Source organism: Haematobia irritans, chromosome 4 (assembly GCF_050003625.1).
Source record: "Haematobia irritans isolate KBUSLIRL chromosome 4, ASM5000362v1, whole genome shotgun sequence".
Lineage (NCBI taxonomy): Eukaryota > Metazoa > Arthropoda > Insecta > Diptera > Muscidae > Haematobia > Haematobia irritans.
Genome location: NC_134400.1, coordinates 165,671,297 through 165,696,488, shown reverse-complemented (window position 1 = coordinate 165,696,488; position 25,192 = coordinate 165,671,297). Strand labels below are relative to the sequence as shown.

Sequence of the window (25,192 nt, the reverse complement as noted above, 5' to 3'; positions counted from 1 at the left end):
TGTTAGTAAATGGTCTCTAACAACCATGGAAAAATTGGTCCATATCGGTCTATAGTTATATATAGCCGATCCACAAAAATAATCTACCAAAATTTTATTTCTATAGAACATTTTGTCAAAATTTTATTACTACAGAAATTTTTGTCAAAATTTTATTACTATACAACATTTTGTCAAGATTTAATTTCTATAGAAAACTTTGTCAAAATTTTATTTATATAACAATTTTGTCAAAATTATTATTATTATTATTTCTATAGAAAATTTTGTCAAAATTTTATTTCTATAGAAAATTTGTGAAGCACCACTTAATTGGAGAGGACTACTCATTAAAATCTAACAAAACACACAAAAAATGTTTTTCTGGTTCAATCACGAAATTAATTGATCCAATTAATTATACCCTCCACCATAGGATGAGGGTATATTAACTTTGTCATTCCGTTTGTAACACATCGAAATATTGCTCTAAGACCCCATAAAGTACATATATATTCTGGGTCGTGGTGAAATTCTGAGTCGATCTGAGCATGTCCGTCCGTCCGTCCGTCCTTCTGTTGAAATCACGCTAACTTCCGAACGAAACAAGCTATCGACTTGAAACTTGGCACAAGTAGTTGTTATTGATGTAGGTCGGATGGTATTGCAAATGAGCCATATCGGTCCACTTTTACGTATAGCCCCCATATAAACGGACCCCCAAATTTGACTTGCGGGGACTCTAAGAGAAGCAAATTTCATCCGATCCGGCAGAAATTTGGTACATGGTGTCAGCATATGATCTCTAACAAACATGCAAAAATTGGTCCACATCGGTCCATAATTATATATAGCCCCCATATAAACCGATCCCCCGATTTGGCTTGCGGAGCCTCTAAGAGAAGCAAATTTCATCCGATCTGGCTGAAATAAACCGATCACCAGATTTGAACATCGGAGCCTCTTGGAAGACCAACATTCATCTGATTCAGTTGAAATTTGGTACGTGATGTTATATGATGTTCATATCAGTCCACAATTATATATAGCCCCCATATAAACCGATCCCCAGATTTGACCTCCGATGCCTTTGGTACGTGGTTGCAGTGTATGATATTTAACAACCATGCAAAAAGTGGTCTTTCGTAGAAGTTTCTACGCAATCCATGGTGGAGGGTACATAAGATTCGGCCTGGCCGAACTTACGGCTTACGGCTTGTTTTTTTAATTGAAATGTCTTCAATCACAGAAATGATAGTATCAATTTAAAAAAAATTAATTGAAGGTCAATTAAACAATTAATTGATCCAATTAAAAAATTAATTGATACTATTAATTTTTGTTTCAATTAAAAAATTTGTTGAATCAATGAAATTATTAATTGAATATTTTTTAAAACTCAATTAAAATTTTAATTGGAAAAATTTTCGTGAAATTTTTTTCTGTGAACATCAAGAATTCCACCAATCTACAAACAGTAAAAAAATCTACAATTTCTGGTAGAATTCTACCAAATGTGGCAAGCGTGTCTAGGACTCTACAAAAATATATACCGATCGACTCATAATGCCATCATTCATTCACCAATCTTACTCAAATTTTGCACAATATAATATTCTGTGGTATCAAATTAACCGGCAAAATATCATCCAAATCGGTTTAGATGTAGGCAAAGCTCCAATGTTTATGTATCGCCTAATTTTCATAAATTTGGTTCATAAAGCCCCTATTCATACTCAAATTTAGCACAATCTTCTGTAATATCAACCAAACCTGCAAAATATCATCGAAATCGTTTTAGATTTAGATATAGCTACCACATATATGTATTGCCCGATATTCCCAAATTTGGCCCAAATAATCTTATTTATCAATCAATGGTATTCAAATTTAAAATGTTGATGTATTAGCCTTATTTAGACTTACATACATATATATATATATATATATATATATATATATATATATATATATATATATATATATATATATATATATATATATATATATATATATATATATATATATATATATATATATATATATATATATATATATATATATATATATATATATATATATATATATATATATATATATATATATATATATATATAAATATTATTTAGACTTACATATAACTTTTACAAAAATATGTTATATTGCTCGATTTTCACAGATTTTAATACATTACCTCCAATTTCGTATTTTCTTAATAATGTACTCACTCAATGTACTTTCAGCTTAAAATAAATCAGAAAGACGCAGTGTAACGGGCCGTGTTCAGCTAGTTACTTATAAAAGTTCTTAAGCACCGAATTCTAGTATCCCGTATTGTCTAGTGGTTAGGATATCCGGCTCTCACCCGGAAGGCCCGGGTTCGATTCCCGGTACGGGAAAGTTTTTGAAAAATATCAAAATTCTACATATAGAAAATTCCCCCCATTTAAAAGTAGAATTAATGTGTATAGATCCCTTGTTGCTGTGGGATAGTCTATGGAAAAGGGCACAACCATAAATAGAAATCAAAATGGAGTTTATACCGATTTTCGACAAAACTGCAGTTATCTAAATTTTTTCCAATTTAAAATTTAATTGAATTTGAACTACTTAATTTATTCAATTAAAATTTTTAACCAACTATTTTTATACCCTTCACCACTACTGTGGTACAGGGTATAATAAGTTTGTGCATTTGTATGTAACGCCAAGAAATAATTGTCATAGACGCATCTTTTAGTATACCGATCGGCTTAGAATTAAATTCTGAGTCGATTTAGCGATGTCCGTCTGTCCGTCTGTCCGTCCGTCTCTCTGTATATGTAATTTTGTGCACAAAGCACAGGTTGCAGTTTAAGTCCGATCGTCTTCAAATTTGACATAGCATCTTTCTTCGGGTAGAAGACAATCGCTATTGATTTTGGAAAAAATCGGTTCAGATTTAGATATAGCTGCCATATATAGTTATCACCGATTTGATCATAATTCACGTATTTATGAACCGACGTTCTTCAAATTATGTACATCTGAATGTTTTGTCAGTCCCGTAAAAACTGCCAAATATCAGCTAAATCGGTTCAGATTTAGATATAGCTCCCATATATATCTTTCGTCTGATTTGGACTTATATGGCCCCAAAAGCGAGAGTTTTGCCCTGATTTGCTTCAAATTTTGCACAACGAGTACGTTTAATAGTATCGTTAATTGTGCCAAATTTAGTTAAAATCGGTTCAGATTTAGATATAGCTCCCCTATATATCTTCCGTCCGATTTTGACTTATATGGCTTCAAAAGCCAGAGTTTTGCACTGATTTGATTAAAATTTTGTACAAGGAGTACGTTTCATAGTATCGTTAATTGTGCCAACTTTAGTTGAAATCGGTTCAGATTTAGATATAGCTCCCATATATATCTTTCGACCGATTTGGACTTATATGGCCCCAAAAGCCAGAGTTTTGCCCTGATTTGCTTCAAATTTTGCACAACAAGTAAGTTTAATAGTGTCGTTAAGTGTGCCTAATTTGGTTAAAATCGGTTCCGATTAAGATATAGCTCCCATATATATCTTTCGTCCGATTTGGATTTATATGGCCTCAAAAGCCAGAGTTTTGCCCTGAGTTGCTTGAAATTTTGCACAAGGAGTACGTTTAATAGTATCGGTAATTGTGCCAAATTTAGTTGAAGTCGGTTCAGATTTAGATATAGCTCCCATATATATCATTCGCCCGATTTGGACTAATATGCCCGCAGAGGGAAAAGTGCTACTCTGATTTACGTGAAATTTTGCAGAGGGGGTAGAATTGAACTTGAAACTTTGCACAGGCAGTAGAATTAAGGTTCTGCATATGCGTGTTTATTTTTGTTGAAATCGATTCAGATTTTGATATAGCTCCCATATATATCTTTCGACCGATTTTCCGTCATATGACCACAGAGGTCAAAGTTGTTATCCGATTTACGTGAAATTTTGCACAGGGAGTAGATTCAACATAGTAACTATGCATGTGAAATTTGATTGCAATCGGTTCAGATTTCGATATAGATATATGTTTTTCCTATTTAGGCAAAACTGGCCGCAATACCTAAATTTTCCTTATCAAATCGCCACTGCCAAGTCGAAAACTTATCAAAATGACTCAAATTTTCCTATTACTCTATTACACATCTATCGACCGATAAATCATAAATACACTTTTGCGAAGTTGCCTCAAAATTGGTTCATATTTAAATGTTTCATAGCATCCAACACATTGGACGGAATTGGTATGGTATCGAAAATGTGGACTTACAAAGTGGTGAAGGGTATAATATAGTCGGCTCCGCCTGACTTTAGACTTTCCTTACTTGTTTTAATTTACTTTGGTTATTGATATTATAATTTCTGTGATGAAAGAAATTTCAATTAACATTTAATTGTGAGAAAGAGAAACATTTTTTATAGCCGACTTAAAATTATTTTAGTTCAGTAATGATGTGAACTAAAAATGAGAAAAAAGTTATATATTTTATACAATTTTACTAAATATAGTTCACATGGGTGAAGTTTTGTGAAATTGAGTTCATAAAATTCTCAAATGGGTAAATTTTACTTAAAAAGTTCTAGACAGAACTTCATATAGCACTAATTTCAGAAACTTTCAAAGTTTACCTCGTTATTTGAATTCCTTATAAAAGACAGCAGCGTCAAGTTCTAGTATCCCGTATTGTCTAGTGGTTAGGATATCCGGCTCTCACCCGGAAGGCCCGGGTTCGATTCCCGGTACGGGAAAATTTTTGAAAAATATCAAATTATCCATATAGAGTGATCCCATTTAATTAAGTGTAGAAATAAGAACATATCTATCTAAACGATTTTTCCCTTGCTACTGTGAGATAAATAATCTATTTAAAGGGGACTACTATATGGAAATTGCGATTCTCAAAACAAGAAAAATTATAAAATTTTTCCAATTTAAAATTTAATTGAATTTTAACCACACACAGAAAAAAAATTCCTGATTCAATCACGAAATTAATGGATCCAATTATTTTTTTAATTGAAATGTCTTCAATCACAGAAATGATAGTATCAAATAAAAAATTAATTGAAAGTCAATTAAAAAATTAATTGATACTATTAATTTTTGTGATTGATTTTAGTTTCAATTAAAAAATTTGTTGAATCAAATAAATTTTTAATTGAATATATTTTAAAACTCAATTAAGATTTTAATTTGAAACATTTTCGTGAAACATTTCTGGGCACTTAATGTATTCAATTATACTGTTAATTAAAATTTCGAACTAAAAAAATTTTATTGAATCAATTAATTCTTTAATTTACTTTAGTGATTGATATCATTTTCGAATTTAACGGAATTTTAATTAAAACTTTATTTCGAGATTAAAGATAAAAAATTTTGTTTTCTGTATAAGAAACTTTCAAGGTGTACCTCGTTATTGTAACATATGTTATGCCAAAGAATTCCACATAAAATACTTTTAGCGCTCAATTTTAGTATCCCGTATTGTCTAGTGGTTAGGATATCCGGCTCTCACCCGGAAGGCCCGGGTTCGATTCCCGGTACGGGAAATTTTTTTTTATAATGTCAGAACTCTTTAAGCAGAGGATAGTTTTGTAATGATAGCTAAATCAAAGATGGATTGGTAGATTTACAGACTTCAATCCCACTTAGAACACTTTCACTTAAGGTACAGTACAACTTTTCCATTTCTCACTCTGCAACTACAAATAGAAGTGACCCACCCATATATTGGTAGTTCTGTAAAGAAACTACCTAGGATTGAAACTAGAAAAGATTTGGAATTTTTGGTAGATATAAGACTTACCCCCATTTTCATGAAGCTCCGTTAGTGCTACGTTAGCTAACGAACTTTTGAACCGCATTATGAACATATCTGTCACACAAAAAAATGTTTTTCTGATTCAATCACGAAATTAATTGATCCAATTAATTTTTTAATTGAAATGTCTTCAATCACAGAAATGATAGTATTAATTAAAAAATTAATTGAAGGTCAATTAAACAATTAATTGATCCAATTAAAAAATTAATTGATACTATTATTTTTTGTGATTGATTTTTGTTTCAATTAACAAATTCGTTGAACCAATTAAATTTTTAATTGAATATTTTTTAAAACTCAATTAAAATTTTAATTGGAAAATTTTTCGTGAGATTTTTTTCTGTGTATATTCCATATGCCAGTTAGGAGCTTAACTGCTGAAAATTGTTCAGTTAAAGTTGACCGGAGAGAAAATTTTGGCAATTTAATTTCTGTTAACTGGCAGTTAAAGCCTAACGGAGCTACATGAAAATGTCCGTTAAACGATTTTTGCTTTAAAACATGAATATTTAAAAATTGAAAATCAAGCAATGCGTTGGCGAATATGTCGTACATATTCTAATGCATTTCAGTGTATCTAACAGCTTTAAATACTTATGGTTAAGCAGCGTCAGTGGTTAAGTATCCCGTATTGTCTAGTGGTTAGGATATCCGGCTCTCACCCGGAAGGCCCGGGTTCGATTCCCGGTACGGGAAATTTTTTTACTTAATTATTTTTTATACTTTGAAATTTCTTAATAGAATTTTAAATTTTAAAATTAAGAATTATACGAGTAGTACTGCAGTTCCCTATACCAAAGAATTGCAATTCTTCTCATGTGGTAAAAATTGTTTTTTTTAATATAAAATAAATATTGCGCTAATATAAAATTATCCCGTATTGTCTAGTGGTTAGGATATCCGGCTCTCACCCGGAAGGCCCGGGTTCGATTCCCGGTACGGGAAAATTATTTATTTTTTAATACTTTGAAATTTCTTAATTGAATTTCAAAATTAAGAATTATACGAGTAGTACTGGAGTACCCTATACCAAGGAATTGCAATTCTTCTCATGTGGTAAAAATTGTTTTTTTTTTTAATATAAAATAAATATTGCGTTAATATAAAATTATCCCGTATTGTCTAGTGGTTAGGATATCCGGCTCTCACCCGGAAGGCCCGGGTTCGATTCCCGGTACGGGAAATTTTTTTAATTAATTATTTTTTAATACTTTGAAATTTCTTAAGAGAATTTTAAATTTTAAAATTAAGAATTATACGAGTAGTACTGGAGTACCCTGTACCACGGAATTGCAATTATTCTCATGTGGTAAAAATTGTTTTTTTAATATAAAATAAATATTGCGCTAATATAAAATTATCCCGTATTGTCTAGTGGTTAGGATATCCGGCTCTCACCCGGAAGGCCCGGGTTCGATTCCCGGTACGGGAAACTTTGTTTTTGATTAAAACTTCTTAAGATTCTAAATTTAATTACACTTTGTATTTTAAGTTACCAAAAATTTCATTATTCGTAAAAAGTATTTTGTTAAAGGCAAAGAAAACGAAAATTCTATCAACAAGTCTAGTTTCTGTATACTGCATTACCATAAACTAAAATACTTATTACGTTCACCTCATTTTCATATTATTTTTAAGGTGATTAACAGGTATTCTTGAGCTTGAATGTGGTATGTGTCTGATGCCAGAGTAAGATAAGAGCAATCTATTATCCTTTGGAATTATCTCATAAACGGAGCATAGAGGAATACAAAATTCGAAAATCTACTTTTCGACTGTTTGTAAAAACACCGATTATTTGTCATCTTCAAATTTGACTAATCGACATTTGATATTTTTGAAAATCGACTCATATCTACTTTTGACGTTGGTTAAAATTGTAATCTACTTTTAATGAACACTGAAAAAAAAGCAATATGCTTTTTCCAAAGATTTCCAAAGATTTTGTCTTTACTTTAAAAAATTTGGTATTGATTCCGAGCCAAAGAAGCGGAGAATACAAGTAAGGATACTTTTAAAACACAATTCTCTTTTAAATTTAGGTTTTGTGTACTTGCTTCTAGGAAGCAAATTTTAATTTTTCGCTTTCTCAGCTTTTTTTCTTCATATGCTATCAAAGTCCTTTAAAAACGAGTTAACGGCAACTTTATTTTCCAAATTAGTACTCGACTTCCAGTAGAAATTATGCTTTGTTTGAAGTAAAAAACTGCTTTAAAATAAAGTTTTGAAAAATATGTCCAATATTTGAACGATTTTTTGCTTTGTAGTCAAGATGCAAAAAGACAACAAATTTAAAGACAATTTCATTAAATTTAAAGAATTTTTCTGAATTATTAAAGTCAAGTTGACCTCAGCCTATAAATTTTTTCTTTCGTGGTAAGATACCCATTTTTAAGTCAAATCACTTAATTATAAGGAAAATACGATTTCATTGAAAAGTTTATTGACTTTTGGACAAGGAAAATAACTTTATTTATAGAGAAATGCGTCTTCTATGCTAAGCAAAATTTGTATTCGTATTTTACAGACATGAAATCTTTGACCTCACGACAATATTTTTTTCAGTGAGCAAATCGACATTAGATAAAAATAGAAATTTTAAGAATCGATGACGCATGACATTGCTGATCATTATTTTCGTTCTTATGAGGAAACCAAAAATTGGGTCGATTTGCGGATTGAGTAAAAGGACGAGTCGTTTATTCGTTTGATTCGGGCGATCGGCAATACTTCGATTGATTAATCTGTTGCAATTTTTTCGTATACAAATTCTTAAACATTTGCAAAAAATCCCCATTTTTAATTTGCGCTCCAAATATTTTCTATCATAATCAAGTATTTATTAAGATTTAGCTAAATTAGTTCTAAATATAATCACATTTAATCGCATTATTTGGTAAATTATATAGCATCGTTATTTTTATTAGAATGCTGTGAAATTAATACATGAGTAAATTTATCATTGGTATTGTTTACTTAATTTAAGTATCCCGTATTGTCTAGTGGTTAGGATATCCGGCTCTCACCCGGAAGGCCCGGGTTCGATTCCCGGTACGGGAAAGCTTTTTTACCCTGCGCCACACTGTGGAACAGGGTATTATAACATAAGTTAGTGCATATCTTTGCAACACCCAGAAGGAGACGTGATAGGCACATGGTGTCTTTAGCAAAAATGCTCAGGGTGGGCTCCTGAGTCGATATAGCCATGTCCGTCTGTCCGTGAACATATTTTTGTAATCAAAGTGTAGGTCGCAGTTTTAGTCCAATCGACTTCAAATTTGGCACAAGTATGTGTTTTGGCTCAGAACCCTATTGCTTCTGGAAGAAATCGGTTCAGATTTAGATATAGCTCCCATATATATCTTTCGCCCGATATGGACTTATATGGCACCAGAAGCCAGAGTTGTGTCCTAATTTGCTTAAAATTTTGCACAAGAAGAACAATTAGTACTATAGTCAAGTGTGCCAAATTTTATTGAAATCGGTTCAGATTTAGATATAGCTCCCATATATATCTTTCGCCCGATATGGACTAATACGGTCCCAGAAGCCAGAGTTTTACGCCAATTTGGTTGAAATTTTGCACTAGGAGTACAATTAGTAGTGTAGTCAAGTGTGCCAAATTTCATTGAAATCGGTTTAGATTTAGATATAACAGGTTGGCTGATAAGTCCCCGGTCTAACAAAGAAAAACACATTTTTTTTTGTCAAAATTCGTTTTTATTATTTAACATAGTTCCCTTCAAGAGCGATACAACCATTATAACGACCTTCCAATTTTTTGATACCATTTTGGTAGTACTCCTTCGGTTTTGCTTCAAATTCGGCGATCACCTCTTCATTGCAGCCAAATTCTTTCCCTGCGAGCATCCTTTGGAGGTCTGAGAACAAGAAAAAGTCGCTGGGGGCCAGATCTGGTGAATACGGTGGGTGGGGCAGCAATTCGAAGCCCAATTCATGAATTTTTGCACATCGTTCTCAATGACTTGTGGCACGGTGCGTTGTCTTGGTGGAACAACACTTTTTTTCATATGGGGCCGTTTTGCCGTCATTTAGACCTTCAAACGCTCCAATAACGCCATATAATAGTCACTGTTGATGGTTTTTCCCTTCTCAAGATAATCGATAAAAATTATTCCATGCGCATCCCAAAAAACAGAGCCCATTATTTTGCCAGCGAACTTTTGAGTCTTTCCACGCTTGGGAGACGGTTCACCGGTCGCTGTCCACACAGCCGACTGTCGATTGGACTCAAGAGTGTAGTGATGGAGCCATGTTTCATCCATAGTCACATATCGACGGAAAAACTCTGGTGTATTACGAGTTAACAGCTGCACACACCGCTCAGAATCATCGACACGTTGTTGTTTTTGGTCAAATGTGAGCTCGCGCGGCACAGAGCTTCCGCATATCCAAATATTGATGAATGAAATGACCAACACGTTCCTTTGATATCTTTAAGGCCTCTGCTATCTCGATCAACTTCATTTTACGGTCATTCAAAATCATTTTGTGGATTTTTTTGATGTTTTCCTCGGTAACCACCTCTTTCGGGAGTCCACTGCGTTCACCTTCTTGAATTTTGCAAGCAACTTGGGTGGTCAAGCAGCTCGTACTTTAATTCGTTGATTTTAGCCATTGTTAAAACACTCTTGTGCGCTGGTGCGTTGTCTTGATGAAAAATTATTTTTTGTGTTGTGTTTTCTCGAATTTGTCCATAGGATAGGTTTCGATTGCCTACCTACCTGTCTTTCCCAAAAAATATGTACGTCAATATTTGTCAGACGATTATATCTGAACCAAAAATTTAGACGACCGTGGGCGTCCACTTCTGAGATGTTTCACTGTATATACAAATGTAGTTAATAGAATACGACATTACAGACACCTGAAAGAAATCCAGAATGTTTGGCAATCAAATGGATAGAGTTCTGAAAGTATCCTTTGAAAGAATGCAACATATATTTGATAAAGAGCAAGGCAAAGCCTTACAGGTGATCTTCAACAAAATCAAAATTTTTAGAGCAAAAGAATCGATGAGCTTCACATTATATTCTCAAGCGATTTTTAATTAAGAAAATCTTAAACACCGTATTTACGTACTCGAGCGCACGTACGTGAATCTGAACCTACAAACGGCCACCCGAAATAATTTTCCCCCATGGTGACCTATGACTACCAATGGTCGCTCTTCTCCTTGGCATTAAAATAAATGCGACTTATAATCAGAAATGGGCTTTGGAAGTAGATATGGAGACCTGGGTGTGTAAATATTCAGTTGTAGATCTAGGGCTTCAGGGACATCAATCAATCGGGAAGGGATTCTAAAATGTAGGTGCTATAAAAATGGATCCTATGAAAATGAGCCCTAAAACCCAACTTAAACAGGGTCACAAAAGTAGGGCGACGCTTCATAAGGAATATGAGCCCTAACAGTTATAACTGAAGCATGAAAATCGACCCCAAAGCAAAATTAGAGCTCATTTTAATTTTTACTATAAACGAAACAACAAAGTAAGCGTTGTACTCCTCCCATTGCAGATGGTTTTAAAGCTCGGCCGAAGGCCTTCCACTTTTCTTTTGGAATTGTGATAGCTCTGTATGGTCGCTTTGGAATCGTGTTAGCCCAATTTGGACTCTATCAATCGAAGAAAATCTTAAACCGCAACATGAAGACTGCCACTTAACAGGTTGGCTGATAAGTCTCCGGTCTGACACATAGATGGCGTCGCTAGTATTAAATGCATATTATTTTTATATGGTACCAACCTTCAAATGATTCGTGTCAAAATGTGACGTCTGTAAGTCAATTCGTTTGTGAGATAGAGCGTCTTTTGTGAAGCAACTTTTGTTATTGTGAAAAAAAATGGAAAAAAATAAATTTCGTGTTTTGATAAAATACTGTTTTCTGAAGGGAAAAAATACGGTGGAAGCAAAAACATGGCGTGATAATGAGTTTCCGGACTCTGCCCCAGGGAAATCAACAATAATTGATTGGTATGCAAAATTCAAGCGTGGTGAAATGAGCACGGAGGACGGTGAACACAGTGGACGCCCGAAAGTGGTGGTTACCGACGAAAACATCAAAAAAATCCACAAAATGATTTTGAATGACCGTAAAATGAAGTTGATCGAGATAGCAGAGGCCATAAAGATATCAAAGGAACGTGTTGATCATATCATTCATCAATATTTGGATATGCGGAAGCTCTGTGCAAAATGGGTGGCGCGCGTGCTCACATTTCACCAAAAACAACAACATGTTGATGATTCTGAGCGGTGTCTGCAGCTGTTAACTCGTAATACACCCGAGTTTTTCCGTCGATATGTGACAATGGATGAAACATGGCTCCATCACTACACTCCTGAGTCCAATCGACAATCGCCTGAGTGGACAGCGACCGGTGAACCGTCTCCGAAGCGTGGATAGACTCAAAAGTCCGCTGGCAAAGTAATGGCCTCTGTTTTTTGGGATGCGCATGGAATAATTTTTATCGATTATCTTGAGATGGGAAAAACCATCAACAGTGACTATTATATGGCGTTTGAAGGTCGAAATCGCGGCAAAACGGCCCCATATGAAGAAGAAAAAAGTGTTGTTCCACCAAGACAAGGCACCGTGTCACAAGTCATTGAGAACGATGGCAAAAATCCATGAATTGGGCTTCGAAGTGCTTCCCCACCCACCGTATTCTCCAGATCTGGCCCCCAGCGAATTTTTCTTGTTCTCAGACCTCAAAAGGATGCTCGCAGGGAAAAAATTGGAAGGTCGTTACAATCGTTGTATCGCTCTTGAAGGGAACTATGTTGAATAATAAAAACGAATTTTGACAAAAAAAAATGTGTTTTTCTTTGTTAGACCGGGGACTTATCACCCAACCTGTTATATCTCTTTGAGATGGCGTTAGCCAACTTGGACTCTGCCATAAGACGAAACCTTGTACACCGACCAAGAACCGTCCACCGTTATCATTTTAAGGAGAATGAGTTAGGAGAAAGTCTTAATCCTCGCCATAGGAGAAACATAATAATTTTGTTTTATTGTTTTCCATATACACCCAGACCTCGTTTTGCGTCGCAGATACGTTCCAATAAAAAAAACACGACGCAAAGTGAATTATGAGTTTCTATGGCAAACTATGCAAAGATTGGAGATAAATAATAACGCAACTTTGAAAATCTAACGACGCAAAGTGAAGACTATTATTTACTAATTCAACAGCGACGCAACTTTGAAACAATGCAAAACGAAACGACGCAAACCGAGCTCTAGGTGTAATTTTTGGGGGTCCTAATTCATTTAGGCTTTTAAGGTTCATTTTCATTGGATCCATATTCATAGCCTCCGAAACTATTGTTGGGGTTAATTTTCCCACGTCCTTTTTTGGCAAAACATGTTTGTCAAATTTATGGTTGATATTCATTATAAAGCCACGTCCTGAATTGGGGTACACCATATACATATCTAATTTTGGGTGTGGGAACGAACTCATAGACCCTTATCGGACCCTATTAATTGGGACTCCTATTCACTTCTCAGTTGGGGTCCACATTTTTACGGTTCTAGTCCTAGAATTTCATGCCACTATTACTTAAATATCATAACGAAGCACAAACGATTTTTTTTTTTAATTCAAACAAATGTCTAGTTTTGACAGTCATAAATGCAGTTGAATACCTAATCACGATTAAAATCAAATCAAAAAAGCATTTCAAATTATCAAAATGAAATACAAACTCAAATGCCATCTGGTTGTCTGCCATTCAAATGACTTGATATGAAACTAAAACAAAAATAAATGTACGTACACATTTTATATTTTTTATTATTTATGAGTGCATATAGAAATCAAAATAATAGATATCCACATTAAACAAGCGATAAAATATAACAACCGTGACGAAAAACAAGTTTCCATAAATAAATTTTAAACGGTCATATTGAATAAAAATGTAAACACTTTATGAGTTTGAAGGAAAATAATGTGGCTTAAGAGAAAAATAATAAAAAGAAAAACAGATTATTAAAAATTATTTATCATATATAAAAATTCATTCAGCAAATCATATTTTTTAAAGTGATTTAAGTCGAATCTCTTAACCCTAAAGAAAGGAAAAATGTATCCACTTTTGGTTAAGGAAAAAATCTTTAATACACTGAATAAAAATTATTATTTTTTTATTTTAGAAGTGCGATAGTATTGTTTTTCAACATCTCTAATTCACTAAAGCCAATTTAACTTTAAATGAAGCATAAATTCGTACTTCTTACAAAATAGTTCATTATCTCTTTAAAATTGCAAATTCTACTAGACACAAAAAAAAACATGTTTCTGATTCAATCACGAAATTAATTGATCCAATTAATTGTTTAATTGAAATGTCTTCAATCACAGAAATTATAGAATCAACTAAAAAATTAATTGACAGTCAATTAAAAAATTAATTGATCCAATTAAAAATTAATTGACACTATTAATTTGTGTGATCGATTTTTATTTCAATTAAAAATTTTTTGAATCAATTAAATTTTTAATTGAATATTTTTATACCCTCCACCATAGGATGGGGGGGTATATTAACGGGAGCCACCGTGGTGCAATGGTTAGCATGCCCGCCTTGCATACACAAGGTCGTGGGTTCGATTCCTGCTTCGACCGAACACCAAAAAGTTTTTCAGCGGTGGATTATCCCACCTCAGTAATGCTGGTGACATTTCTGAGGGTTTCAAAACTTCTCTAAGTGGTTTCACTGCAATGTGGAACGCCGTTCGGTGAGCTTAACATGGAATCGGGCAGCACTCAGTGATAAGAGAGAAGTTCACCAATGTGGTATCACAATGGACTGAATAGTCTAAGTGAGCCTGATACATCGGGCTGCCACCTAACTTAACCTAACCTAACTTTGTCATTCCGTTTGTAACACATCGAAATATTGCTCTAAGACCCCATAAAGTATATATTCTGGGTCGTGGTGAAATTCTGAGTCGATCTAAGCATGTCCATCCGTCCGTCTGTTGAAATCACGCTAACTTCCGAACGAAACAAGCTAGCAACTTGAAACTTGGCATAAGTAGTTATAATTGATGTAGGTCGGATGGTACTGCAAATGGGCCATATGGGACCACTTTTACGTATAGCTCCCATATAAACGGACCCCCACATTTGGCTTGCGGAGCCTCTAAGAGAAGCAAATTTCATCCGATCCGGCTGAAATTTGTTACATGGTGTCAGCATATGATCTCTAACAACCATGCAAAAATTGGTCCACATCGGTCCATAACTATATATATAGCCTCCATATAAACCGATCCCCCGATTTAGCTTGCGGAGCCTCTAAGAGAAGCAAATTTCATCCGATCCGGCTGAAATTTGGTACATGGTGTCAGCATATGATCTCTAACAACCATACAAAAATTGGTCCACATCGGTCCATAATTATATATAGCCTCCATATAAACCGATCCCCCGATTTAGCTTGCGGAGCCTCTAAGAGAAGCAAATTTTATCCGATCCGGCTGAAATTTGGTACATGGTGTTAGTATATGGTCTCTAATGACCATGCAAAAATTGGTCCACATCGGTCCATAATTATATATAGCCCCCATATAAACCCATCACCAGATTTGACCTCCGGAGCCTCTTGGAAGACCAAAATTCATCTGATTCAGATGAAATTTGGTACGTGGTGTTAGTATATGGTCTCTGATAACCATGCCAAAGTTGGTCCACATCGCTCCATAATTATATATAGGCCCCATATAAACTGATCCCCAGATTTGACCTCCGGAGCCCTTGGAAGAGCAAAATTCATCCGATTCGGTTGAAATTTGGTACGTGACGTTAGTAACATATATGGTATCCAACAACCATGCAGGAATTGGTTCATATCAGTCTATAGTTATATATAGCTCCCATATAAACCGATCCCCAGATTTGACCTCCGGTGCCTTTTGGAGAAGTTAAATTCATCGGATCTGGAGGTGGTAGTATATGATATTTAACAACCATGCCAAAAGTGGTCCATATCATTCCATAATCATATATAGCCCCCATATAAACAGATCCCGAGATTTGGTTTGGGAGCCTCTTGAAGGAGCTAATTTCATCCGAGTCAGTTGAAATTTGGTACATTGTGCTAGTATATGGCCGTTAACAACCATGCCTAACTAGGTCCATATCGGTCTATAGTTATATATAGCCCTCAGATAAATCGATCCCCAATCACACAAAAATTGGTCCATATCAAGTTCATAATTGTATATAGCCCCCATATAAGCGACCCCCATATTTCAATTATGGCTCTCTACGTACCGTGCAAAAGTCCATATCGATTCGTAATTATTTGTAGACTTACCTATACATAACTTTGATATATACCACGTATGGACTAACTCACAATTTAGAAAACGATGTTACGATGTACCACAACCCAAGTAATTCGACAGTCTTTCATAGAAATTTCTACGCAATCCATGGTGGAGGGTACATAAGATACGGCCTGGCCGTATATACTTGTTATACCCTCCATCATAGGATGGGGGTATATTAACTTTGTCATTCCGATTGTAACACATCGAAATATTGCTCTAAGACCCCATAAAGTATATATATTCTGGGTCGTGGTGAAATTCTGAGTCGATCTAAGCATGTCCGTCCGTCCGTCCGTCTGTTGAAATCACGCTAACTTCCGAACGAAACAAGCTATCAACTTGAAACTTGGCACAAGTAGTTGTTATCGATGTAGGTCGGATGGTATTGAAAATGGGCCATATCGGTCCACTTTTACGTATAGCCCCCATATAAAGTGACCCTCAGATTTGGCTTGTGGAGCCTCTAACAGAAGCATATTTCATCCGATCCGGCTGAAATTTGGTACATGGTGTTGGTATATGGTGTCTAACAACCATGCAAAAATTGGTCCACATCGGTCCATAATTATATATAGCCCCCATATAAACCGATCCCCAGATTTGGCTTGTGGAGCCTCTAAGAGAAGCATATTTCATCCGATCCGGCTGAAATTTGGCACATGATGTTAGTATATGGTCTCTAACAACTATGCAAAAATTGGTCCACATCGGTCCATAATTATATATAGCCCCCATATAAACCGATCCCCAGATTTGGCTTGCGGAGCCTCTAAGAGAAGAAAATTTCATCCGATCCGGCTGAAATTTGGCACATGATGTTAGTATATGGTCTCTAACAACCATGCAAAAATTGGTCCCCATCGGTCCATAATTATATATAGCCCCCATATAAACCGATCCCCCGATTTGGCTTTCGGAGCCTCTAAGAGAAGCAAATTTCATCCGATCCGGCTGAAATTTGGTACATTGTGTTAGTATATGGTCTTTAACAACCATACAAAAATTGGTCAATAACGGTCATAATTATATATAGCCCCCATATAAACCAATCCCAGATTTGGCTTGTGGAGCCTCTAAGAGAAGTAAATTTCATCCTATCCGGCTGAAATTTGGTACATGGTGTTAGTATATACATCGGTGCATAATTATATATGGCTCCATATAAACCGATTGCCAGATTTGACCTCCGGAGCCCCTTGGAAGAGCAAAATTAATCGGATTCGGTTGAAATTTGGTACGTGATGTTAGTATATGGTATCCAACAACCATGCATGAATTGGTTCATATCAGTCCATAATTATATATAGCCCCCATATAAACCGATCCCCAGATTTGACCTCCGGTGCCTTGTGGAGAAGCAAAATTCATCCGATCTGGTTGAAATTTGGTACCTGGTGGTAGTATATGATATTTAACAACCATGCCAAAAGTGGTCCATATCAGTCCATAACCATATATAGCCCCCATATAAACCGATCCCGAGATTTGGTGTTGGAGCCCCTTGGAGGAGTAAATTTCATCCGAGTCAGTTGAAATTTGGTACATTGTGCTAGTATATGGCCATTAACAACCATGCCTAACTAGGTCCATATCGGTCTATAGTTATATATAGCCCTCAAATAAATCGATCCCCAATCACACAAAAGTTGGTCCATATCAAGTTCATAATTGTATATAGCCCCCATATAAGCGACCCCCTTATTTCAATTCTGGCTCCCAACGTACCGTGCAAAAGTCCATATCGATTATCCATATCGTTATTATTTGTAGACGTTCATACCTTTTTGTCTAATATATACCACGTGTGGACTAACTCACAATTTAGAAAACGATTTAAGATACCACAACCCAAGTAATTCGATTGTGTATAACAGTCTTTCGTAGAAGTTTCTACGCAATCCATGGTGGAGGGTACATAAGATTCGGCCTGACCGAACTTACGGCCGTTTATACTTGTTTTTTTTCAATGGTTTGTACTTTTGCGGCGGAAAAGGGTCACTGTAAAACATGATTTTTTTTTTTAATTTGCCCTTTTTCAGATCCAATTATACACGATTATTCATCTCAATACCTTTCATTAAAGTACCAGCAACGATATAATCGAAAAACTAAAAATAACGGGTTGAGATATCCCCGTTCCATAAAAAAAATTTTACATATTTTTCGAATTCAGCAGATCAAAAGTCACCTCTCATGAAATGTAAATTTTCAGTGTAAACTAGTGATATCAGCTATAGTTTTTGTATGAATGTCCATTTACTAGAGACATACAGTATAAAACTGATCTCAAAATTTCATCTTTTTCGTTTATTGTTAAAGAAGTTTATAAAAATCCAGCTGAGTGTTCACCAATATCGAAAATATTTATAGCTTATGTACCTGTAATTCATTATTGTAACCCTGACAAGTTCCCAACCCAAAAATTTCGTCCCAACAATTTGGGGGAAAATCCCCAATACTGGCAACACTGTCTACTGTTAATTACCCCATCAAAAAAATTTGAAGTACTTCTAAGGGCACAACTTGAAAAACACTGTCCTCCCAAAGATGTTCTTTATTTTAACTACTTGGGAAATTCTTTTGATAAAATTTTTTATAACTCGTTTTTTTCATAATTTTAATGGTAATTTTAACATTTTTTGTTTTAAATAGGTTAAAAACAGAGTAAGGATTAATAAAATAATGACATTTTTTTTAAATTATATCGAAAAAAATGGTAAATCCAGTCTAGAAAATTTGCGAATTTTTGAAAATATTTGAGGTCAATCGTTTCAGACAAGCGTTCGAATGGATTAAAAATCATAGAAAAATTTAAACAATATTTATTTATCAGAATATCACAGAATTTTTTACTTCACATCCAAAACACTGAATTCGAATCATACCTTAAGAAGTGATGCTTATTCAGTGCAACGAATGTTGAAATGGTGGACATCCGTCCTATGACAAGCCCATGTTAAATTCATCGCTTCTGCGGCAATTATGCACCACTTCCGGATCCAAAAAGAAAATTTTCACAACTGTTTTGGCGACGCTTTTTTTATACCCTTCACCACTACTGTGGTACAAGGTATAATAAGTTTGTGCATTTGTATGTAACGCCAAGAAGGAAAAGTCTGAGACCCATCGTTTAGTATACCGATCGTCTTAGAATTAAATTCTGAGTCGATTTAGCGATGTCCGTCTGTCTGTCTGTCTGTTGATGTATTTTTGTGTGCAAAGTACAGCTCACAGTTTTAGTCCGATTGTCCTAAAATTTGGTATAGGGTCCTGTTTCGGCTCAAAGACGATCCCTATTGATTTTGGAAAAAATCGGTTCAGATTTAGATATAGCTGTCATATATATTTTTCACCGATCTGGTCATAATTGGCGTGTATATCAACCGATCTTCCTCAAATTCCATACATCCGAATATTTTATGAGTCTCGAAAAACTTGCAAAATACCAGCCAAATCGGTTCAGATTTAGATATAGCTCCCATATATAGCTTTCGCCCGATTTACACTCATTTGCCCACAGAGGCAAATTTTTTGCTCCGATTTAGTTGAAATTTTGCATAGGGAGTAGAATTAGCATTGTAACTATGCGTGCCAAATTTGGTTGAAATCGGTTCAGATTTGGATATATCTCCAATATATAGCTTTCGCCCGATTTACACTCATATGACCACAGAGGCCAATTTTTAACTCCGATTTAGTTGACATTTTGCACAGGGAGTAGAATTAGCATTGTTGCTATGCGTGCCAAATTTGGTTGAAATCGGTTCAGATTTAGATATAGCTCCCATATATATGTTTTTCTGATTTCGACAAAAATGGTCAAAATACCAACATTTTCCTTGTAAAATCGCCACTGCTTCGTCGAAAAGTTGTAAAAATGACTCTAATTTTCCTAAACTTCTAATACATATATATCGAGCGATAAATCATAAATAAACTTTTGCGAAGTTTCCTTAAAATTGCTTCAGATTTAAATGTTTCCCATATTTTTTTACTAAAATTGTGTTCCACCCCAGTGCATTAGTCGACTTAAATTTTGAGTCTATAGATTTTGTAGAAGTCTATCAAATTCTGTCCAGATCGAGTGATATTTAAATGTATGTATCTGGGACAAACCTTTATATATAGCCCCCAACACATTTGACGGATGTGATATGGTATCGAAAATTTAGATCTACACAGTGGTGCAGGGTGTAATATAATCGGACCCGTCCGACTTTAGATTTTCCTTACTTGTTTTGCTTAATTTTGATTTAATCTCAAAAATCAGTTTATCGAAATAATTCTCAATAGGTTGGTGTGCTATTTCATGTTTTTCTGACCGAGGCTTTATTTCCTGCGAAATTACACCATAATCATAGATAATTATTTCTCAATACTTGGGGCATTTTTCATAGAATTTCGGAAATCTTCGAAAATAACATAAAATTCTTGAGGTATTCTTTATGATTAAGAAAAAAAATTCTTGAAAAAAAATTTCCCGTACCGGGAATCGAACCCGGGCCTTCCGGGTGAGAGCCGGATATCCTAACCACTAGACAATACGGGATGTTTACTAGAAGTATACAATTTTTAATTTAAACTACCATATAACGCGCACGTACACATACAAACTCTATTACAATAAATAGACAGAAAATATATATGGAATGGGGTGGTTACTTAAAAATAGACAACAAAAACGTAAATGATTTCAACCTCATACATCGAGCCCATACACAACAAGAGTCAACCATACATAAGCAAACAAAACATAATAGCAAAGAGCAACCACCACTTATATAAGACATTTGTCCACAACCGTTCGTAAGTCAGGATGGCCGAGTGGTCTAAGGCGCTGCGTTCAGGTCGCAGTCTACTCTGTAGGCGTGGGTTCAAATCCCACTTCTGACAAATCATTTTTTTATTTTTATAAAATATATTTTTTATTCACTGTTACTATTTTGACATTTTATTTCATTAATTTATTAATATTTTTAATTTGAATTTTATTTTATTATTCACTTTATTGTCATCATTATTTCATTTATTATTAACCCTTAAATGCAGAAGAACACCGACTCGTAAAAAACTATATATACAATATACAAAATTGTAAAAAAACAAAATCTGCATAACACATTTTTATACCCTCCACCATTGGATGGGGGTATATTAACTTTGTCATTCCGTTTGTAACACATCGAAATATTGCTCTAAGACCCCATAAAGTATATATACTCTGGGTCGTGTTGCAATTCTGAGTCGATCTAAGCATGTCCGTCTGTTGAAGTCACGCTAACATCCGAACGAAACAAGCTATCGACTTGAAACTTGGCACAAGTAGTTGTTATTGATGTAGGTCGGACGGTATTGCAAATGGGCCATATCGGTCCATTTTTACGTATAGCCCCCATATAAACGGACCCCCAAATTTGGCTTGCGATTGCTCTAAGAGAAGCAAATTTCATCCGATCCGGCTGAAATTTGGTACATGGTGTTAGTATATGGTCTTTAACAACCATGCAAAAATTGGTCCATATCGGTCCATAATTATATATAGCCCCCATATAAACCGATCCCCCGATTTGGTTTGTGGAGCCTCTTGGAGGAGCAAATTTCATCCGATCCGGCTGAAAACTGGTACATAGTGTAAGTATAGGGTCTCTAACAACCATACCACAATGGGTCGACATCGGTCCATAATTATATATAGCCCCCATATAAACCGATACCCCGATTTGGTTTGCGGAGACTCTAAGAGAAGCAAATTTCATCCGATCCGGTTGAAATTTGGTACATGGTGTTGGTATATGGTCTCGAACAACTATGCAAAAATTGGTCCACATCAGTCCATAATTATATATAGTCCCCATATAAACCGATCCCCCGATTTGGTTTGCGGAGCCTCTTGGAGGAGCAAATTTCATCCGATCCGGCTGAAATTTGGTACATAGTGTAAGTATAGGGTCTCTAATAGCCATGCAAAAATTGGTCCACATCGGTCCATAATTATATATAGCCCCTATATAAACCGATCCCCCGATTTGGCTTGCGGAGCTTCCAAGAGAAGCAAATTTCATCCCATCCGGCTGAAATTTGGTATATGGTGTTAGTATATGGTCTCTTACAAATACGCAAAAATTGGTCCACATCGGTCCATAATTATATATAGCCCCCATATAAACCGATCCCCAAATTTGACCCCCGGAGCCTCATGGATGAGCAAAATTCACCAGATCCGGTTGAAATTTTGTACGCGGTGTTAGTATATGTTATTTAACAACCATGCAAAAATTGGTCCATATCGGTCCATAATTATATGTAGCCCCCATTTAAACCGATCCCCAGATGTGACCTCCGGAGGTCTTGGAGGAGCAAAATTCATCCGATCCGGTTGTAATTTGGTACGTCGTGAAATTTGGTTCATTGCGCTAGTATGTGGCCGCCAACAACCATGCCAAAATTGGTCCATATCGGTCTATAGTTATATATAGCCGATCCCCAAAAATAATCTACCAAAAATTGTATTTCTATAGAAAATTTTGTCAAAATTTTATTACTGTACAAAATTTTGTCAACATTTCATTTCTATAGAAAATTTTGTCAACATTTTATTTCTATAGAAAATTTTGTCAAAATTTTATTGCTATAGAAAGTTTTGTCAAAATTTTATTTCTATAGAAAATTTTGGACTAACTTACAATTGAGAAGACGGTGTTGCCGATAGCAAGTGTTACCGCACCCCAAGTAAGTTGATTGTGGATGACAGTCTTTAGTACAAGTTTCTATGCAATCCATGGAAAAAATTTCAACCAAATTGGGGTAAAACTCTGTCTTCTGGGACCTTATTAGTTCATATCGGGCGAAAGATATATATGGGAGCTATTGGACTAAAACTGCGACTTAGACTTTGATTACAAAAATGTGTTCACGGATAGACGGACATGGCTATATCGACTCAGGAGCCCACCGTGAGCATTTTTGCCAAAGACGCCATGTGTCTATCTCGTCTCCTTCTGGGTGGTGCAAACATATGCACTAACTTATAATAGCCTGTTCCACAGTGTGGCGCAGGGTATAAATATTCCAAAGGTCGAAAATTGGAGTTTTTAATTCTGATTACAATTCCTACATAGAAAAAATATATATCTAATTTTTCATTTACAATTATAGTTGGATTTGTCTTTGGATTTTAGTCAGCGAACCAATTATTCCGAACAAAATTTTCAAATTTCAAAATTTGATTCAACTAATTTCTATGATTGAATTTTGTTTAAAAATTTACTTGAATCAATTGAATTTATTTTTAATTTTGCTTACCAAAAATCAACTTCGACTTTTCAGCTTTTTTAACCACAGTATCGATAGGTTGAAAAGACAATTTTTCTATCCCTATTAGAAAATGTTTCAATTCTGTTTGTGATACATTCATTTGCCCGCAGGTTAATTTACAAAATTTACTTTATTAATCCAAATTTCGATATCGAAAAAAATCGCCCATATGCATGCACTTTTCAAGCTCTAAGACACCGCACGTGTTAAATTTCTCCTACATTGTGACATTGTTCTCCAACGTCCTATCTTAAAGTCACAAATTTTCCAAATAATTTCGAAATTCATCAGTAATTTTGGATAAAATGTCATATATTTTTTTAACTGAGTACATTTTTTAGTATCTTCCCATTATCAAACCGTATTATTCACCATATTTCATTTTCCGAAACATTTTCTAGCTGACTCACTTCAATGAAATGTTCTGATGCCCCTATCCATTAATCAAATCATTGTCGTAGGCCATGTCCACACTTAAATCAAATTTAATTTGTTACAAAATTGGCATTTGTTCAAAATGTCATTTAACAGCCACTATTAATTACAAAACTAAGATATAGTAAGCAATTCATGGGAGAAATAAAGAATAAACAAACATTTTCTAAAGTTTTTTTTTCAACAAAACCTGGGTGTAGCCCAAGGAACATTGAGGTATTCATCCATAATTGATATTAAGACCTTTCAGTAAGGGGTTCATATACGATTGTTTATTAATTCAGTCAATTATGGATACACTATGATATATAATAAAACTATAGAAAATTTTCTCAAAATTTCATTTCTATAGATTTTTTTTAATTTTATTTTTATGGAAACATTTTTCAAAATTTTATTTCTATAGAAAATTATCTCAAAATTTTATTTTTGTAGAAAATTTTCTCAAAACTTTATTTCATTTTGTTTGTTATTGTCTGTTTTTTCTTGGTGATTTATTGTTGTATTTATAAACACACTTTTCTCAAAATTTAATTTCCATGGGAAATTTTTTCAAAATTTTATTTCTGTAGAAAATGTTCTCAACATTTTATTTCATTTTGTTTGTTATTGTTGGTTTTTTGTTTAATTGTTGTATTTATAAACACAATTTTCTCAAAATTTAATTTCTATAGGAAATTTTTTCAAAATTTAATTTCTGTAGGAAATTTTTTCAAAATTCTATTTCTATAGAAAATTTTTTGAAACATTTATTTCTGTATCAAATATTCTCAAAATTTTATTTCTATTGAAAATTTAGTCACAATTCTATTTCTATAGAATTTTTTTCAACATTTTATTTCTATAGAAAATGTTCTCAAAATTTTATTTCTATAGAAAATTTTCTCAAAATTGTATTTCTATACAAAATTTTGTCTACATTTTATTTCGTTTTGTTTGTTATTGTTGGTTCATTCTTCAATCATTATTATTGTTTTTATAATTGTTGTATTTATAAACACAATTTTCTCAAAATTTAATTTCTATAGGAAATTTTTTCAAAATTTAATTTCTGTAGGAAATTTTTTCAAAATTCTATTTCTATAGAAAATTTTTTGAAACATTTATTTCTGTATCAAATATTCTCAAAATTTTATTTCTATTGAAAATTTAGTCACAATTCTATTTCTATAGAATTTTTTTCAAAATTTTATTTCTATAGAAAATGTTCTCAAAATTTTATTTCTATAGAAAATTTTCTCAAAA

The 25,192-nt window shown here is 34.2% G+C and overlaps 10 non-coding genes across 10 annotated transcripts; 9 read left to right on the top strand and 1 right to left on the bottom strand.

Moving 5' to 3' along the window:
• The first annotated feature begins 2,306 nt into the window (after positions 1 to 2,306).
• On the top strand, positions 2,307 to 2,378 carry TRNAE-CUC (transfer RNA glutamic acid (anticodon CUC)). The gene has a single exon. It is a non-coding gene; the product is annotated as a tRNA-Glu (tRNA).
• Positions 2,379 to 4,675: 2,297 nt separating this feature from the next.
• Positions 4,676 to 4,747, top strand: TRNAE-CUC (transfer RNA glutamic acid (anticodon CUC)). The gene has a single exon. It is a non-coding gene; the product is annotated as a tRNA-Glu (tRNA).
• A 732-nt stretch (positions 4,748 to 5,479) lies between these two features.
• Positions 5,480 to 5,551, top strand: TRNAE-CUC (transfer RNA glutamic acid (anticodon CUC)). The gene has a single exon. It is a non-coding gene; the product is annotated as a tRNA-Glu (tRNA).
• Positions 5,552 to 6,450: 899 nt separating this feature from the next.
• On the top strand, positions 6,451 to 6,522 carry TRNAE-CUC (transfer RNA glutamic acid (anticodon CUC)). The gene has a single exon. It is a non-coding gene; the product is annotated as a tRNA-Glu (tRNA).
• Positions 6,523 to 6,699: 177 nt separating this feature from the next.
• On the top strand, positions 6,700 to 6,771 carry TRNAE-CUC (transfer RNA glutamic acid (anticodon CUC)). The gene has a single exon. It is a non-coding gene; the product is annotated as a tRNA-Glu (tRNA).
• A 166-nt stretch (positions 6,772 to 6,937) lies between these two features.
• TRNAE-CUC (transfer RNA glutamic acid (anticodon CUC)) lies at positions 6,938 to 7,009 on the top strand. Its single transcript has one exon. It is a non-coding gene; the product is annotated as a tRNA-Glu (tRNA).
• Positions 7,010 to 7,186: 177 nt separating this feature from the next.
• TRNAE-CUC (transfer RNA glutamic acid (anticodon CUC)) lies at positions 7,187 to 7,258 on the top strand. Its single transcript has one exon. It is a non-coding gene; the product is annotated as a tRNA-Glu (tRNA).
• Positions 7,259 to 8,814: 1,556 nt separating this feature from the next.
• Positions 8,815 to 8,886, top strand: TRNAE-CUC (transfer RNA glutamic acid (anticodon CUC)). The gene has a single exon. It is a non-coding gene; the product is annotated as a tRNA-Glu (tRNA).
• An 11,789-nt stretch (positions 8,887 to 20,675) lies between these two features.
• Positions 20,676 to 20,747, bottom strand: TRNAE-CUC (transfer RNA glutamic acid (anticodon CUC)). Its single transcript has one exon. It is a non-coding gene; the product is annotated as a tRNA-Glu (tRNA).
• Positions 20,748 to 21,008: 261 nt separating this feature from the next.
• Positions 21,009 to 21,091, top strand: TRNAL-CAG (transfer RNA leucine (anticodon CAG)). Its single transcript has one exon. It is a non-coding gene; the product is annotated as a tRNA-Leu (tRNA).
• Positions 21,092 to 25,192: the final 4,101 nt, after the last annotated feature.